This window comes from Rhinoraja longicauda, chromosome 28 (assembly GCF_053455715.1).
Source record: "Rhinoraja longicauda isolate Sanriku21f chromosome 28, sRhiLon1.1, whole genome shotgun sequence".
NCBI classification, from domain to species: Eukaryota; Metazoa; Chordata; class Chondrichthyes; order Rajiformes; family Arhynchobatidae; genus Rhinoraja; species Rhinoraja longicauda.
In genome coordinates, this window is record NC_135980.1 from 32,201,347 (window position 1) to 32,216,815 (window position 15,469).

Genomic DNA, 15,469 nt, shown 5'->3' on the forward strand with positions numbered 1-15,469 from the left:
TGGAAGGAGGCCCTAGCAGGGAAGACGGTAGAACAGCAATGGCAGGTATTCCTGGGAATAATGCAGAGGTTGCAGGATCAATTTATTCCAAAGAGGTGGAAAGACTCTAAGGGGAGTAAGAGACACCTGTGGCTGACAAGGGAAGTCAGGGACAGCATAAAAATTAAGGAGAGGAAGTATAACATAGCAAAGAAGAGTGGGAAGACAGAGGATTGGGACTCTTTTAAAGAGCAACAAAAGTTAACTAAAAAGGCAATACGAGGAGAAAAGATGAGGTACGAGGGTAAACTAGCCAATAATATAAAGGAGGATAGCAAAAGTTTTTTTAGGTACGTGAAGAGGAAAAAAATAGTCAAGGCAAATGTGGGTCCCTTGAAGACAGAAGCAGGGGAGTTTATTATGGGGAACAAAGAAATGGCAGACGAGTTAAACCGTTACTTTGGATCTGTCTTCACTGAGGAAGATACACACAATCTCCCAAATGTTCTAGGGGCTGGAGAACCTAGGGTGATGGAGGAACTGAAGGAAATCCACATTAGGCAGGAAATGGTTTTGGGTAGACTGATGGGACTGAAGGCTGATAAATCCCCAGGGCCTGATGGTCTGCATCCCAGAGTACTTAAGGAGGTGGCTCTAGAAATAGTGGAAGCATTGGAGATCATTTTTCAATGTTCTATAGATTCAGGATCAGTTCCTGTGGATTGGAGAATAGCAAATGTTATCCCACTTTTTAAGAAAGGAGGGAGAGAGAAAACGGGTAATTATAGACCAGTTAGTCTGACATCAGTGGTGGGGAAAATGCTGGAGTCAATTATAAAAGACGAAATTGCTGAGCATTTGGATAGCAGTAACGGGATCGTTCCGAGTCAGCATGGATTTACGAAGGGGAAATCATGCTTGACAAATCTACTGGAATTTTTTGAGGATGTAACTAGGAAAATTGACAAGGGAGAGTCAGTGGATGTGGTGTACCTCGACTTTCAGAAAGCCTTCGACAAGGTCCCACACAGGAGATTAGTGGGCAAAATTAGGGCACATGGTATTGGGGGTAGGGTACTGACATGGATAGAAAATTGGTTAACAGACAGAAAGCAAAGAGTGGGGATAAATGGGTCCCTTTCGGAATGGCAGGCAGTGACCAGTGGGGTACCGCAAGGTTCGGTGCTGGGACCCCAGCTATTTACGATATACATTAATGACTTAGACGAAGGGATTAAAAGTACCATTAGCAAATTTGCAGATGATACTAAGTTGGGGGGTAGTGTGAATTGTGAGGAAGATGCAATAAGGCTGCAGGGTGACCTGGACAGGTTGTGTGAGTGGGCGGATACATGGCAGATGCAGTTTAATGTAGATAAGTGTGAGGTTATTCACTTTGGAAGTAAGAATAGAAAGGCAGATTATTATCTGAATGGTGTCAAGTTAGGAGGAGGGGGAGTTCAACGAGATCTGGGTGTCCTAGTGCATCAGTCAATGAAAGGAAGCATGCAGGTTCAGCAGGCAGTGAAGAAAGCCAATGGAATGTTGGCCTTCGTAACAAGAGGAGTTGAGTATAGGAGCAAAGAGGTCCTTCTACAGTTGTACCGGGCCCTGGTGAGACCGCACCTGGAGTACTGTGTGCAGTTTTGGTCTCCAAATTTGAGGAAGGATATTCTTGCTATGGAGGGCGTGCAGCGTAGGTTCACTAGATTAATTCCCGGAATGGCGGGACTGTCGTATGTTGAAAGGCTGGAGCGATTGGGCTTGTATACACTGGAATTTAGAAGGATGAGGGGGGATCTTATTGAAACATATAAGATAATTAGGGGATTGGACACATTAGAGGCAGATAACATGTTCCCAATGTTGGGGGAGTCCAGAACAAGGGGCCACAGTTTGAGAATAAGGGGTAGGCCATTTAGAACGGAGATGAGGAAGAACTTTTTCAGTCAGAGGGTGGTGAAGGTGTGGAATTCTCTGCCTCAGAAGGCAGTGGAGGCCAGTTCGTTGGATGCTTTCAAGAGAGAGCTGGATAGAGCTCTTAAGGATAGCGGAGTGAGGGGGTATGGGGAGAAGGCAGGAACGGGGTACTGATTGAGAGTGATCAGCCATGATCGCATTGAATGGCGGTGCTGGCTCGAAGGGCTGAATGGCCTACTCCTGCACCTATTGTCTATTGTCTATTGTCTATTGTTGCTTCTCATCATGAATCGGCCCCAGGATGTCAGTGGAGATGTGGAGAAACTGGAGGGAAAATGTTCTAGCCGCAAAGATTCATGGGGAAAGAAGGTTTTGTGAGAATGGTCTTTGGTCTTGCTACTCATTTCCAAAAATGAAGGTGCATTGCTTGAAGAGTCAAGAGTGTTCCATTGTCACATGTCCCAGCCAGAGCATGGAAACAGGTGAGAGGGGTACAGTTTGAAGGAGATGTGATGGGCAAGTTATTATGCAGAGAGTGGGGGGTGTCTGGAACACGTTGCCAGGAGTGGTGGTGGATGTAGCTGTGGTAGTTGTGTTTATGAGGCTATCGAATAGGCACATGTGGGGATATGGATCATGTGCAGGCAGATGAGATTAGGTTATCTTGGGACAGGCAGCATCTCTAGAGAGAAGGAATGGGTGACATTTCTGCTCGAGACCCTTCTTCAAACTGGTCAAAATAAAGGTCCTTCCAACACATTCCTTCTCTCCAGAGATGCTGCCTGTCCCGCTGAGTTACTCCAGCATTTTGTGTCTACCTTGGATTTAAACCAGCACCTGCAGTTCCTTCCTACACAGGTTATCGTGGTGTCGTGTGTGACTGGGGTATTGTGGGTGTCAGGGCCCCCTGCCCCTGTACTGTGTGTGACTGGGGTATTGTGGGTGTCAGGGCCCCCTGCCCCTGCCCTTGCCCCTGTACCTGTACTGTGTGTGACTGGGGTATTGTGGGTGTCAGGGCCCCCTGCCCCTGTACTGTGTGTGACTGGGGTATTGTGGGCATTAGGGCCTGTTCCTGCCCCTGTACCTGTACTGTGTGTGACTGGGGTATTGTGGGTGTCAGGGCCCCCTGCCCCTGCCCCTGCCCCTGTACCGTGTGTGACTGGGGTATAGTGGGTGTCAGGGCCTGCCCCTGTACTGTGTGTGACTGGGCTATTGTGGGCATTAGGGCCTGTTCCTGCCCCTGCCCCTGTACTGTGTGTGACTGGGGTATTGTGGGTGTCAGGGCCTGCCCCTGCCCTTGCCCCTGTACCTGTACTGTGTGTGACTGGGGTATAGTGGGTGTCAGGGCCCCCTGCCCCTGTACTGTGTGTGACTGGGGTATAGTGGGTGTCAGGGCCCCCTGCCCCTGTACTGTGTGTGACTGGGGTATAGTGGGTGTCAGGGCCCCCTGCCCCTGTACTGTGTGTGACTGGGCTATTGTGGGCATTAGGGCCTGTTCCTGCCCCTGCCCCTGTACTGTGTGTGACTGGGGTATTGTGGGTGTCAGGGCCCCCTGCCCCTGCCCCTGTACCGTGTGTGACTGGGGTATAGTGGGTGTCAGGGCCTGCCCCTGCCCCTGCCCCTGTACTGCTCCATGGTCCAGCAGCAGGGTGCGTGAGAGTTTCCCAGCCTGCCTTCCTGCCCTGTAGCTCAGGCAAGGACCAGCCCCACTCCTCCCAGCTAATCATCTAGAACCTTGATCACTGGCACCGGTCAGAGTTGCTCAGCCGAGACGATTGGCTGCACTTCTCCTTTCAAACAGAGCCCCGTGAAGCATGTAATGTAATGTAATGTTAGCTGAATCTAATGGCCCACCATTCCCTGCGTCGCGATTCAATTTAAAGAATCAGTAGTTAATGGGCACCGCCTTTAGTTAGGCTGAAACAGTCGATATCCATCCTTTACTAAAGAATAAAAAGCATCCACGCTGCACTAGTCTGTACAATGAGATCCTTGTCATGTTTAGCGATGCTTCACGGTAGGAAGCCGTTGTCTAGTTAGCTGCTGTCACCAGTGTTTATTCCAGTGTATTCTGAACATAATTACATTCTGCTCCACCAGACGTTGAGGACACGCAGAATTAATTATTGACTGCCTGGGGTCCCTTTAAGACGGAACACAAGTGGCATTGCAGGACTCCTGGTTGTAGTTGTTCAACTTGCTGCAGAACAGGGCAGGCAGGGAGGGAGGGATCTAGCTCAGTCCCCATCACTAGGGTTGCCAACTTCCTCACTCCCAAATACAGGACAAGGTGACGTCACCGCCCCGCGCCCCATGTGACCTCACCCAGCCAGCGGCCACGTGCTCCCGGCCCGGGCGGCCGCCATTGGTGGAGCGGGAGTACGTGGCCGCTGGCTGGGTAAGGTCACGTGGGGCGCGGGGCGGTGACATCACCTTGTCCTATATTTGGGAGTGAGGAAGTTGGCAACCCTACTAATACGGGACAAGGGCGGTCCCGTACGGGACAAACTAGTTTAGCCCAAAATACGGGATTCCAGGCTAATACGGGACAGTTGGCGACCCTGCCAGTCAGTGTGGAGTGACTTTGGAGAGGGTGGGGATGAGCTGGGGGTTCCTGCACTGGGAGACCAAAGTGACCGAGGTCGTGCATGGTAATCACTGCGTGACGTCTCTCCGTGATGTCTCTGCGTGTGTGCACGCACGTCCAGAATCTGAACACCACCGTGAATCCCCCCACCCCTCTATTCTCCCACCCTCTCCCCATCCACCTCAACACCTTGCTGGTGTGAGGGGTCCCGACCCGAAACGTCACCTATCCATGTTCCCCACAGATGCTGCCTGACCCGCTGAGTTACTCCAGCATTCTGTGAAACGTCACCTATCCATGTTCTCCACAGATGCTGCCTGACCCGCTGAGTTACTCCAGCACTCTGTGAAACGTCACCTATCCATGTTCTCCAGAGATGCTGCCTGTATAAACAGAGGCAGTAAAGTGAACGGCTCGACACGTGACAATGTAACGTACCCAAGAGCAATGGGGATGGACGTGTTGGAGGACGTGGTGAAGCGTGGGTGGGGGGGGCAGCGAGGTGGAGTTGATCAGATGGCCAAGTGACCGGGGATTTGGCCAACCATCATTGGCTAATCACACATCACCACAGTGTAAGTCAGCTGGGACCAAGGCTTTGATTTGGAGTTGATTGCTATTAATTAACTTTGTCTATAAACGCTAAATCCCTTCGTACTTTGCAGATGATGGCAAGTGTGCATGGAGCACTAGACAAGAGCATGCCAGCTTTAATGGGCTCATGATTAACCTGCATCACCTTCTGTTCTCTCCAGGTTTATGTCCAGTTCCACCTGAACCCACCCCTCTCTGGACCTTCACTGTAATGAGCTGCATCAGGCACCACATCAACTCTTGGCATTAGGTAAGGGCATTGTTAGTTTTACCTGCTGAGCTAATTAATGCTGTGCTTTCCTCACTGCAAGCTTTGGTGAATCACTTTCTGCTCCTGTAAGTTGGTCCATGATCTGCAGGTCTTGTCCATAAATCCTTCAGAAACCCTACCCCTGCTCTTTGCAGTATGAGCGTAAATCTCAAAGTCACCTATTTAATGTAAACAAGTCGACTATTGTCCTGAAATAATATCAGAGATTTCAGACAAATTTTGAGTGTTAATGTTGTTGAACTTGAATTTGCTTAGTTATTTTGCTGAACTTAAAATAACAAATTGCGTTTAGTTGAACTTTTTTTTGAGGAGTTGACTTCAGTTCAGTTTATTGTCACGTGTACCGAGGTACAGTGAAAAGCTTTTGTTGCGTGCTAACCAGTCAGCGGAAAGACAATGCATGATTATAATCAATCCATCCACAGTGTGCAGATACAGGATAAAGGGAATAACATGAATTCCGTTTAGTGCAAGATAAAGCCAGTAAAGTCCGATCACAGATAGTCCGAGGGTCTCTGAGGGTAGACAGTAGTTCAGGACTGTTCTATAGTTGTTGTAGGATGTTTCATTTAACCAATAAGTTTCACCCAGACAAAAGTCATCAATGCATATCAATCACAGTGTTTAAATCGGGTTATTTTTATGTGTGAGAAAACTCAATGAAGGGACAGGCTATAAACAGCAATTGCTAAGGACATGAGCAAAGAGGTAATCACGTTAGGCTGGTCAGTTGCCAACCTGCTCACTCTCTCAACGCCCAATAATATTATCATTTAGCATTCTGTGCATACCCTGTTGGAATATCTGGAGAACATTTTGTTCCGTCTCACTTTATTGAATTTGGGGTTTGGAGATAGATCAGCTAATTTCAGATTCCCATGAGCAGTTCTATGCAAAGACCACAAGTAAATTCTCGGAAAAAGTAATCACCTAATCTTCCTCGGTTCCGGCTGATTGTACCTGCCCAAACGCGATTGCCTGGGCCTGATGACAACGCCCAGTGGTGGCAACTCCATGGTTCCATCCTTCAAGGAGCAGTCACAATCTGTGGCTCTCACCAAACTCTTGGCCATCAATCCCAAAACCTTATGTGCAAAATGGTGTTTGGTGATGGACTTTGGGGGATTCTCTTTGTTAAAAGTCTTACAACAGTGTGGAATTTAGATTGCAGCTGTTCAAATATCTGTAATTATGTGTTATGCCGATGGTGACTGGTTTCATTGGACCTGAAATGAAGTAGAGGATATTTTTAACACATGTAGGGCTAAATGTCTCAATGAATGTTCTGAGTGGGAAGATGATTGCCCTGCTCTCCTCGTAGGCATCTCCTGCAAGATTGTTGGAGATCCCTTTGCGAGTTGAAGATGTACCTGGGTGATGATGGGGATTTGGAAGCAGGTCTTTGTGCCATGGAGTACTCACCCCTCCCTCTCATGCAGTTGTTCTCCCTCCTTCACTTGCCCCATCCATCCATCATCTGCCTCTCCCGACCCCATGCACAACAGGCATTCTCTTCATTCTGTCCTTTCCACAAACTCTCTCCTTTCTTCTACATTTCACTCTTGCACAGTGAACTATCCTCTCTGTCCAGATTCCTCATGTGCACCCTTTGGTCTTCTCCACTCATCACCTCTAGCCTTGGTCACCATCTCCACCAGACCAGAGTATCCTTGCCTGAATCCACCTCTCACATGCCAATGCTTGCCGTACCCCTAAACCCCTCACGTGTCAACGCTTGCCGTACCCCTATCCCCATGTGCCAACTCTTGCCGTACCCCGACCCTCACGTGCCAACTCTTGCCGTACCCCGACCCTCGCATGCCAACTCTTGCTGTACCCCGACCCTCACATGCCAACGCTTGCTGTACCCCTATCCCCATGTGCCAACTCTTGCTGTACCCCAACCCTCACATGCCAACTCTTGCCGTACCCCTATCCCTACGTGCCAACTCTGACCCTACCCATATCCCCCTCACTTCCTTCCACCAGTTCTTTCCCCACTCCTCTGTCAGTCTGAAGAAAGTTCCTGACCCAAGGCATCCATCCATCTTCCTCCAATGTGCAGTTTGACCTGCTGGGTTCCTCCAGCAGTTTGTGTTTAGCTCATGTCTTTGTCAATTGAACAGTCATAAACCAGCCGTGAGCATCTGCCTCGCGAGAGACTTGGCCACATTTTATGAATGGGGTTGTTTGAACAAGGAGCATGTTTTCCCTTGCTGCTTTTTCATACTCATCACTGTGAGTACTGTCGTTTGGTTGATTTGTACAACTGCAGTAGCAAAGTAACGTGGCTGAAATTACATCTCAAACACAAGGCAGCCCCAGGAATGCGCTGGTCACATGAACTTCCTGCAATCTGCTCTTCAATCCGTAACACTGCTCACTTTGGAGAGATAATGAGATCACAATGGGAAGAACATGGAATTTAAAATAGATTGTTTGAATGCATCTTTGATGCAAAGGAAGATATTCTTCAACCTGACACCCTTGTCAACTAACGCACCCCATTAATCCATCTCTGCTGTGTACCCCTCAATCACACCTCTCCTCAGAAGTTTATCCACATGTCAGTATCTGCATCGATGTCCCACACTTCACCAGCGATCCTTTATACCTTGTTCATGTAAAGTGTTCAACCCTTCGACAAATCATTCTCATTTTCTTTGGGCCTGACATCTGAACCCATCACCAAAGTAAAACAAAAATGCCTAGTGTTTTAATTCCTTTCAAAACCTCAACAACGTCCACCTACAACGTGTCTTGTAATCGGAATGAATGTAGTGAAGTGCCAATATTGCTGTCTATAAAGCATTCATCTCCTTTAGATCTGCATTGCCTGGGCATAGGTGCTGTCAAGGGAACCTTTATCAACAATCCGTGCAGGAAGGTCACGAGAGGAATAGATTGGATAGATGCACAGAGTCTTTTCCCCAGAGTAAGGGAATCGAGGACCAGAGGACACAGGTTCAAGGGGAAAAGGTTTAATAGTAATCCGAGGGATGACTTTTTCACACAGATGGTGGTGGGTGTGTGGAACAAGCTGCCAGAGGAGGTAGTTGAGGCTGGGACTATCTCATCGTTTAAGAAAGAGTTGGACAGGACGGGTTTGGAGGGATATGGACCAAGCGCAGGCAGGTGGGACTAGTGTAGATGGGGCAATGTTGGCCTGTGTGGGCGAGTTGGGTCGAAGGGCCTGTTTCCACACTGTATCACTCTATGAGCACTGAGCCCCAGTCTTCTACAGGCAGAAACTAGGAAGTCATTTTGTCCTATGTTGTTCGTGTGCGATGTGAATTTCAGCTCGGTCGGGTGGAGGCAGCCTGTGCTGAGGGATTAACCCTTTCTGTGCCCAACTCAGTGTCAGTGTCCGTTATCACCCACGTGACTCACAACTGACAGAGTAGGAAGGAACTGCAGATGCTGCTTTACACTGAAGATAAGCACAAAATGCTGGAGTAACTCAGCAGGTCAGGCAGCATCTCTGGAGAAAAGGAATACGTGACATTTTGGGTCGAGACCCTTCTTCAGACCCATTTCAGGTCAAGACCCTTCTGGAAAAGAATTTAAAACAAAATAACTTTCTAGCTTCTGCCTGTAAAAGGCCAGAGCTCAGTTGTTCTGAAGAAGGGTCTCGACCTGAAACGTCACCTATCCATGTTCTCCACAGATGCTGCCTGACCTGCTGAGTTACTCCAGCACTCTGTGAAACGTCACCTATCCATGTTCTCCACAGATGCTGCCTGACCCACTGAGTTACTCCAGCACTCTGTGTGTGACTCAGAGCTGTGAAAGCTTGCTTCATTCAGAGCCAACAATGTGCTTCAGCTTGAATCCCATCTACACTGCCTCCTCTCCAAGCAGGGGTCTGACTGGTGGTCTGATGCTCATTCCGATTAGCTAGTGAATGAGGACTGGTGCTTTCTCCTTGCTGCCGGAGGGTAACCATGACAACAGGGTTCCTGCTGGATGTGTATTGATCACAATGCAGGCAGCTCGGTGACAAATGCCTCAAGCTTCACATCACCATTTTCAGAGGAAATGTTGATCCCTTTTATGTCAGTGCTGCTTCCATCTCACATCCACACTTTGTGTGTTGCTGCGAGAAGCCTTTCAGACCCGCTCCCCCCCCCCCCCCCCCCCCCCCCCCCCCCACCCTCAGGTGCCAGCCTCCCCCAACAGCCAACCATTCAAGTGGCTCTTCAGTGAATGTGTAATATCTTCTCATCTTCTGCTACTTTCTGCTATCAAAGGCCAATCCTTTATTGAAAGTTTTCAAACCCATTTCATATTTGCCCCTTTGAAGTTTGTGACAGGGGAAAAAAGGAATGTTAGCTGGGGTTTGAGTTGCCAGATATCAAAGTCCAATGTCAACCAATGTGTAGCACAGGCCACCTCTGAACATCAGCAATCCTTTAAAGTTTTACCACAGTAAAACTGCCATGGTGTTTCACAGGGCAATTATCACACAGACCTCGACAGCAGCAGAGCAGGATTATTAGGGCGGATGATCAACTGGTTGGTCAAAAACAAATGAGTTCTGGATGGAGACGGCAAAAGCCAAGGACGTGGCGATCGAAGGCGTTGCTGCCAATCGTGGAGTAAATGCTTCATCATCCGATGGTGGCCAAGATCGTGGAGTAAATGCTTCATCATCCGATGGTGGCCAAGACTCCAGAAAGTAACGGCTGGGATTTGAAGATAACTATGATGTCTGAGGAAGAGTCTCGACCCAAAACGTCACCCATTCCTTGTCCAGAGATGCTGCCTGTCCCGCTGAGTTACTCCAGCACTCTGTGAAACGTCACCCATTCCTTCTCCAGAGATGCTGCCTGCCCCGCTGAGTTACTCCAGCATTTTGTGTCTACCTTCGATTTAACTATAATGATGGGGATTGCTGAATTTTATATGTTTCTATAAGCTCCCCTCTCATCCTTCTAAATTCCAGTGAATATAAGCCCAGTCGACCCATTCTTTCATCATGTGTCAGTCCCGCCATCCTGGGAATTAAGCAGGTGAACCTATGCTGCACTCCCTCAATAGCAATCATGTCCTTCCTCAAATTAAGAGACCAACATCGCACACAATACTCCAGGTGCGGTCTCACCAGGGCTCTGTACAACTGCAGTAGGATCTCCTTGCTCCCAAACTCAAATCCTCTCACAATGAAGGCCAACATGCCATTAGCTTCCTTCACTGCCTCCTGTACCTGCATGCTTACTTTCTGATGTACAAGCACACCCAGGTCTCATTGCACCTCCCCTTTTCCTAATCTGTCTTGGAACTCTGACATGGCACCCAATGGTTGCACAGAACAGAGTAATCCCACTTTCATCAAGACCTTGTGGGCAGGTTGAGCAAGAGCATCTCATCTCAATCCTGGAGTCCAGACTTCAGGGAACTCGAGGCCTCTGGACAGTTTGGTGTGGGCTTCCAGCACTGGAGACTGAAGACGCCATTCATCCCAAATCTGGGTCTTCATCCTCCCAGCTGTCACTGCCCGGTTTGGAGGTGAACGTGAATCTGAGTGACACTGTTTAGATGAACTCCTCGCCAAGAGATGGTTCTATCACTAGTTTGTTTGTTTGTGGTGTTGAGTTTGAGATTGACTGCTTTGAATTTGTAAACAAGGCGTGTGTGAGTATTTGGCATGTCACCACAGCCAGACACGAAACCGCTGCCAATTAGTGTGGGATATCTCACTCATCCTCTCACACCAACAACAGGAAAACGGCAACAATTAAACTAATTTGGCGGCACGGTGGGGCATCGGGTAGAGCTGCTGCCTCACAGCGCCAGAGACCCGGGTTCAATCCCGACTACGGGCGCTGTCTGTACGGTTTGTACGTTCTCCCCGTGACCTGCGTGGGTTTTCTCCGAGATCCTTGGTTTCCTCCCACACTCCAAAGACGTGCAAGTTTGTAGGTTAATTGGGTTGGTATAAATGTAAATTGTCCCCAGTGTGTGTAGGATAGTGTTAGTGTGCGGGGATCGCTGGTCAGCGCAGACTCGGTGGGCCAAAGGGCTTGTTTCCGAGCTGTATCTCTAAAAAACAAACTACTCTTCAGAATGCTAAGGGTTAAGAGCTTTACTCATCGAGGTTTTTCAAACATAAAAGCTGAGTGATGCTGCATGAACATGGGATGGAGTTTTAGTTTTGAGTTTAAAATCGTTGCTGGGTTTATTTAAATGCAGTTCTCAGTCAGCTGTGACATTGGTAATTATCATTCAGATAATTGGCCCATTACTGTGTTTCTGCCCATGCAAAACACAAATTATTTCTCAATCACTTAGCGAGTGCAAAGCCACAATTCCTGTTAGTTCAACTGATTTCATTTCATTTGGAGCAGTTCTCCACAATAGCATTAAAACTGGGAGCAAGTGGGAGAAGTGGCAGCCAAGGTCACGAGTGAAGAATGGGCACTTCAGTCAAGGCACCAAGTGTCTGCCAGCACCACTGGCCGGCAGCCAAGTCTCAGGCACGGCAGGAAGATGGAAGTTTGCACTGATGGGTAAAGTTAGAAGAACTGGAATATTACTGTTGCAATGGCCAGTGCAGAGTCCCAGCTCCAGAGTCCCACAGTGGCCAGTGCAGTGTTACAGCTCCAGAGTCCCAGCTCCAGAGTCCCACAGTGGCCAGTGCAGTGTTACAGCTCCAGAGTCCCAGCTCCAGAGTCCCACAGTAGCCAGTGCAGTGTTACAGCTACTGCCTCACTGCCCCAGAGTCCCACAGTGGCCAGTGCAGTGTTACAGCTCCAGAGTCCCAGCTCCAGAGTCCCAGCCTTGTGGGAAATGAAACGCAGTGACAACCACCAACACGAGGGTATTTATTCACAAAATGCTGGAGTAACTCAGCGGGTCAGGCAGCATCTCAGGAGAGAAGGAATGGGTGATGTTTCGGGTCGAGACCCTTCTTCAGACTGTAACACTAACCCTAACCCTAATGTACGGTCAGTCTGAAGAAGGGTCTCGACCCGAAACGTCACCCATTCCTTCTCTCCTGAGATGCTGCCTGACCTGCTGAGTTACTCCAGCATTTTGTGAATAAATACCTTCGATTTGTACCAGCATCTGCAGTTATTTTCTTATACCACCACCACAAGAATCTGCCCATCCCAACCAAGGACCAGCTACCACCTGGGGACAGGTGTGACTGGAAGACCTGCCAGTCCCTCAATAGCCTTGGTACAGGGACGGGCCGATGCAAGACCAATATGAGCAAATGGTGCTTTACAGATGCGGCAGACACAGAATGTGAATGTGGAGCATCTGTACAATCCATGCCACACCTACTAACATGCCCACTTGGAGAAACAACGTGGCCTGGAAGATCCAGTGGTGACAAACGAGAAGGCTGTCCACTGTGCAAGAGCCTGGCCCAACATTTGAAACATAGATGATGGACACGGAAGAAGAAGTCCCAGCTTTGGCCTGGTCCCATCTGTGGAGTCTGCAGGCTTTCCCTGTTGATGCTTGGCCTACCTCCTACAGCCCGACGTGATGATTGGTAGGATTAGTGTAGCAAATACATGGGCAAGTGCTTGATGTAGTCTCAATGGGCCAAAGGGCCTGTCTCCAAGCTACATCTGTCTATGACTCTAGATTTGCCACAAACACATATTCTGATGGGACAAATCCATGTACTTCAAGAAACCAAAATCCATGTACTTCATGAAAGTAAGCGTGCAGGTACAGCAGGCAGTGAAGAAAGCTAATGGCATGTTGCCCTTCACACCGAGAGGATTTGAGTATAGGAGTAAAGAGGTCCTTCTGCAGTTGTACAGGGCCCTGGTGAGACCACATCTGGAGTACTGTGTGCAGTTTTGGTCTCCAAATTTGAGGAAGGGCATCCTTGCAGCTTAGGTTCACGAGGTTAATCCCTGGGATGGAGGGACTGTCATACGAGGAAAGATTGGAAAGACTGGGCTTGTATTCACTGGAGTTTAGAAGGATGAGAGGGGATCTTATAGAGACGTATAAACTTATGAAAGGACTGGACAAGTTAGATGCAGGAAAAATGTTCCTAATGTTGGTGGAGTCCAGAACCAGGGGCCACAGTCTAAGAATTAAGGGGAGGCCATTTAAAACTGAGGTGAGAAGAAACTTTTTCAGAGTTGTGAATTTGTGGAATTCTCTGCCACAGAAGGCAGTGGAGGCCAATTCACTGGATGAATTTAAAAGTTAGATAGAGCTCTAGGGGCTACCGGAATCGAGAGATATGGGGAGAAGGCAGGCACGGGTTACTGATTGTGGATGATCAGCCATGATCACAATGAATGGCGGTACTGGCTGGAAGGGCCAAATGGCCTCCTCCTGCACCTGTTTTCTATGTTTCCATGTACTTCCAGAATGACACTTTGGAGTGATGAATGGCACCACGTTCCTGCATACATTGCAAATGCTGCTCTCTCAGATTCCTCCCTGTCATATTGTAAAAGCAGTCCCTGGGATTTACAGCACGGATTCTGTAAATGTTCAATGCTTTAGCTATTGTGTGCTGATAGGAAGATGCCAGCTTCAAAGCCAAATATACTGGAGGAATGTCAGTACGTTTTAATCCACATCCCCGAAGAATTTGGATGAGAGACTAATCCAGCATTTGTACAACACCTTATCACTGGTTGCAGAAACCCCCCCAAAGTGCTGCAGACGGAGTAGATTACTTTGCAAGGACTGTGTGGAAAATGAATCGCAAACAATTGAATTTTTTATTTGGCTTCATTGCAATTAAAGTGATGAATTTCTCTGACAAATGGTAGCAAATATGTAATTAACGACCCACTTAATGATGAAAAAGGAACAGCATTATGAGGAATAACAGGAGCACGGCTGCTATTTTTCCACAAAGACCAGACACACAATCAGTTACCAGTCCAAGCACTTCATGTAAGGGCAGCAGGTAGCTTAAATATTCTTAATTGCCACAATCCTTTTGGTCCCATAATGAGGGAAAATGTGACAATTATGCAGATTTATATTAAAATCATAACCTTTGTTTGCAATTTTGCAGATGAAAGGAACTTATTGGTAAACTCTTCCGATTATATGCTTTGTGTGCTTGCAAATTATTCTTTTTGAGTTGAGGACCTTGCATTGTTGAAACAGGCCCTTCAGCCTAACTTCTCCATGCTGACCAAGATGCCCATTAAAACCTGTACCATTTGCCCCTGTGTAGGAAGGAACTGCAGATGCTGGTTTAATCCGAAGATAGACACAAAATGCTGGAGTAACTCAGCAGGACAGGCAGCATCTCTGGAGAGAAGGAATGGGTGACGTTTTGGGTCGAGACCCTTCTTCAGTCTGAGACTGTGCAATCTGAAGAAGGGTCTTGACTCAAAATGTCACCTGTTCCATCTTTGCAGACATCCTGCCTGACCCGCTGAGTTACTCCAGCACTCTGTGAAATGTCACCTATCCATGTTCTCCACAGATGCTGCCTGACCCGCTGAGTTACTCCAGCACTCTGTGAAACATCACCTATCCATGTTCTCCACAGATGCTGCCTGACCCACTGAGTTACTCCAGCACTCTGTGAAACATCACCTATCCATGCTCTCCACAGATGCTGCCTGACCCACTGAGTTACTCCAGCGTTTAGTGTCTATCTTCGGTTTAAAGCAGCATCAGCAGTTGCTTCCTACACAAGGAGGAAAGTTCTCCAGCTTTGCCTGAGGAACTATGTGGCATTAGCCAGATGGTGTGGCAGATCTTCTTGGACATGATGGTTTTATCCACCTAATGAGATGAACGCTGAGGCTGGGAGCTGGATGTGTGGCTTCCCAATCTGGTTAACTTCTGTCCAAGCAGACAGTGTGGCCCCTGGACTGGGCAATCTGCCCAGTGCCTGAGCCAAGTTAACTCCATCCAAGTACACCAGCCTATCAAAATTAATTGATGTAAATAGCTGGCAAAAGGACAAATTAAATTTAATTCAGTTCATTCAAATGCATTTAATTGTTTAAGCCAGAGTGAATATTTGTGATTTTTGTGCATTGCTTCCATCGTTAATATTCCCCTCGTAGACCCAGGGAATCTCTCCTAACCGTTCCTCAGATGCAGCTGATCACTTTTCTGACATAAGTGGATTGTTCCATGATCAACACCTCAATGATTCATGTCTC

The 15,469-nt window shown here is 48.0% G+C and overlaps 1 protein-coding gene across 3 annotated transcripts in view; it reads left to right on the forward strand.

Moving 5' to 3' along the window:
- Positions 1 to 5,235: 5,235 nt before the first annotated feature.
- LOC144607243 (semaphorin-6B-like) overlaps positions 5,236 to 15,469 on the forward strand; it is a 284,386-nt gene continuing 274,152 nt past the window's right edge. For all 3 annotated transcript variants that reach the window (XM_078423936.1, XM_078423937.1, XM_078423938.1), the window contains exon 1: positions 5,236 to 5,330. The gene's annotated coding sequence lies outside the window, so the exon portion shown is untranslated. The remainder of the gene's footprint in view (positions 5,331 to 15,469) is intronic.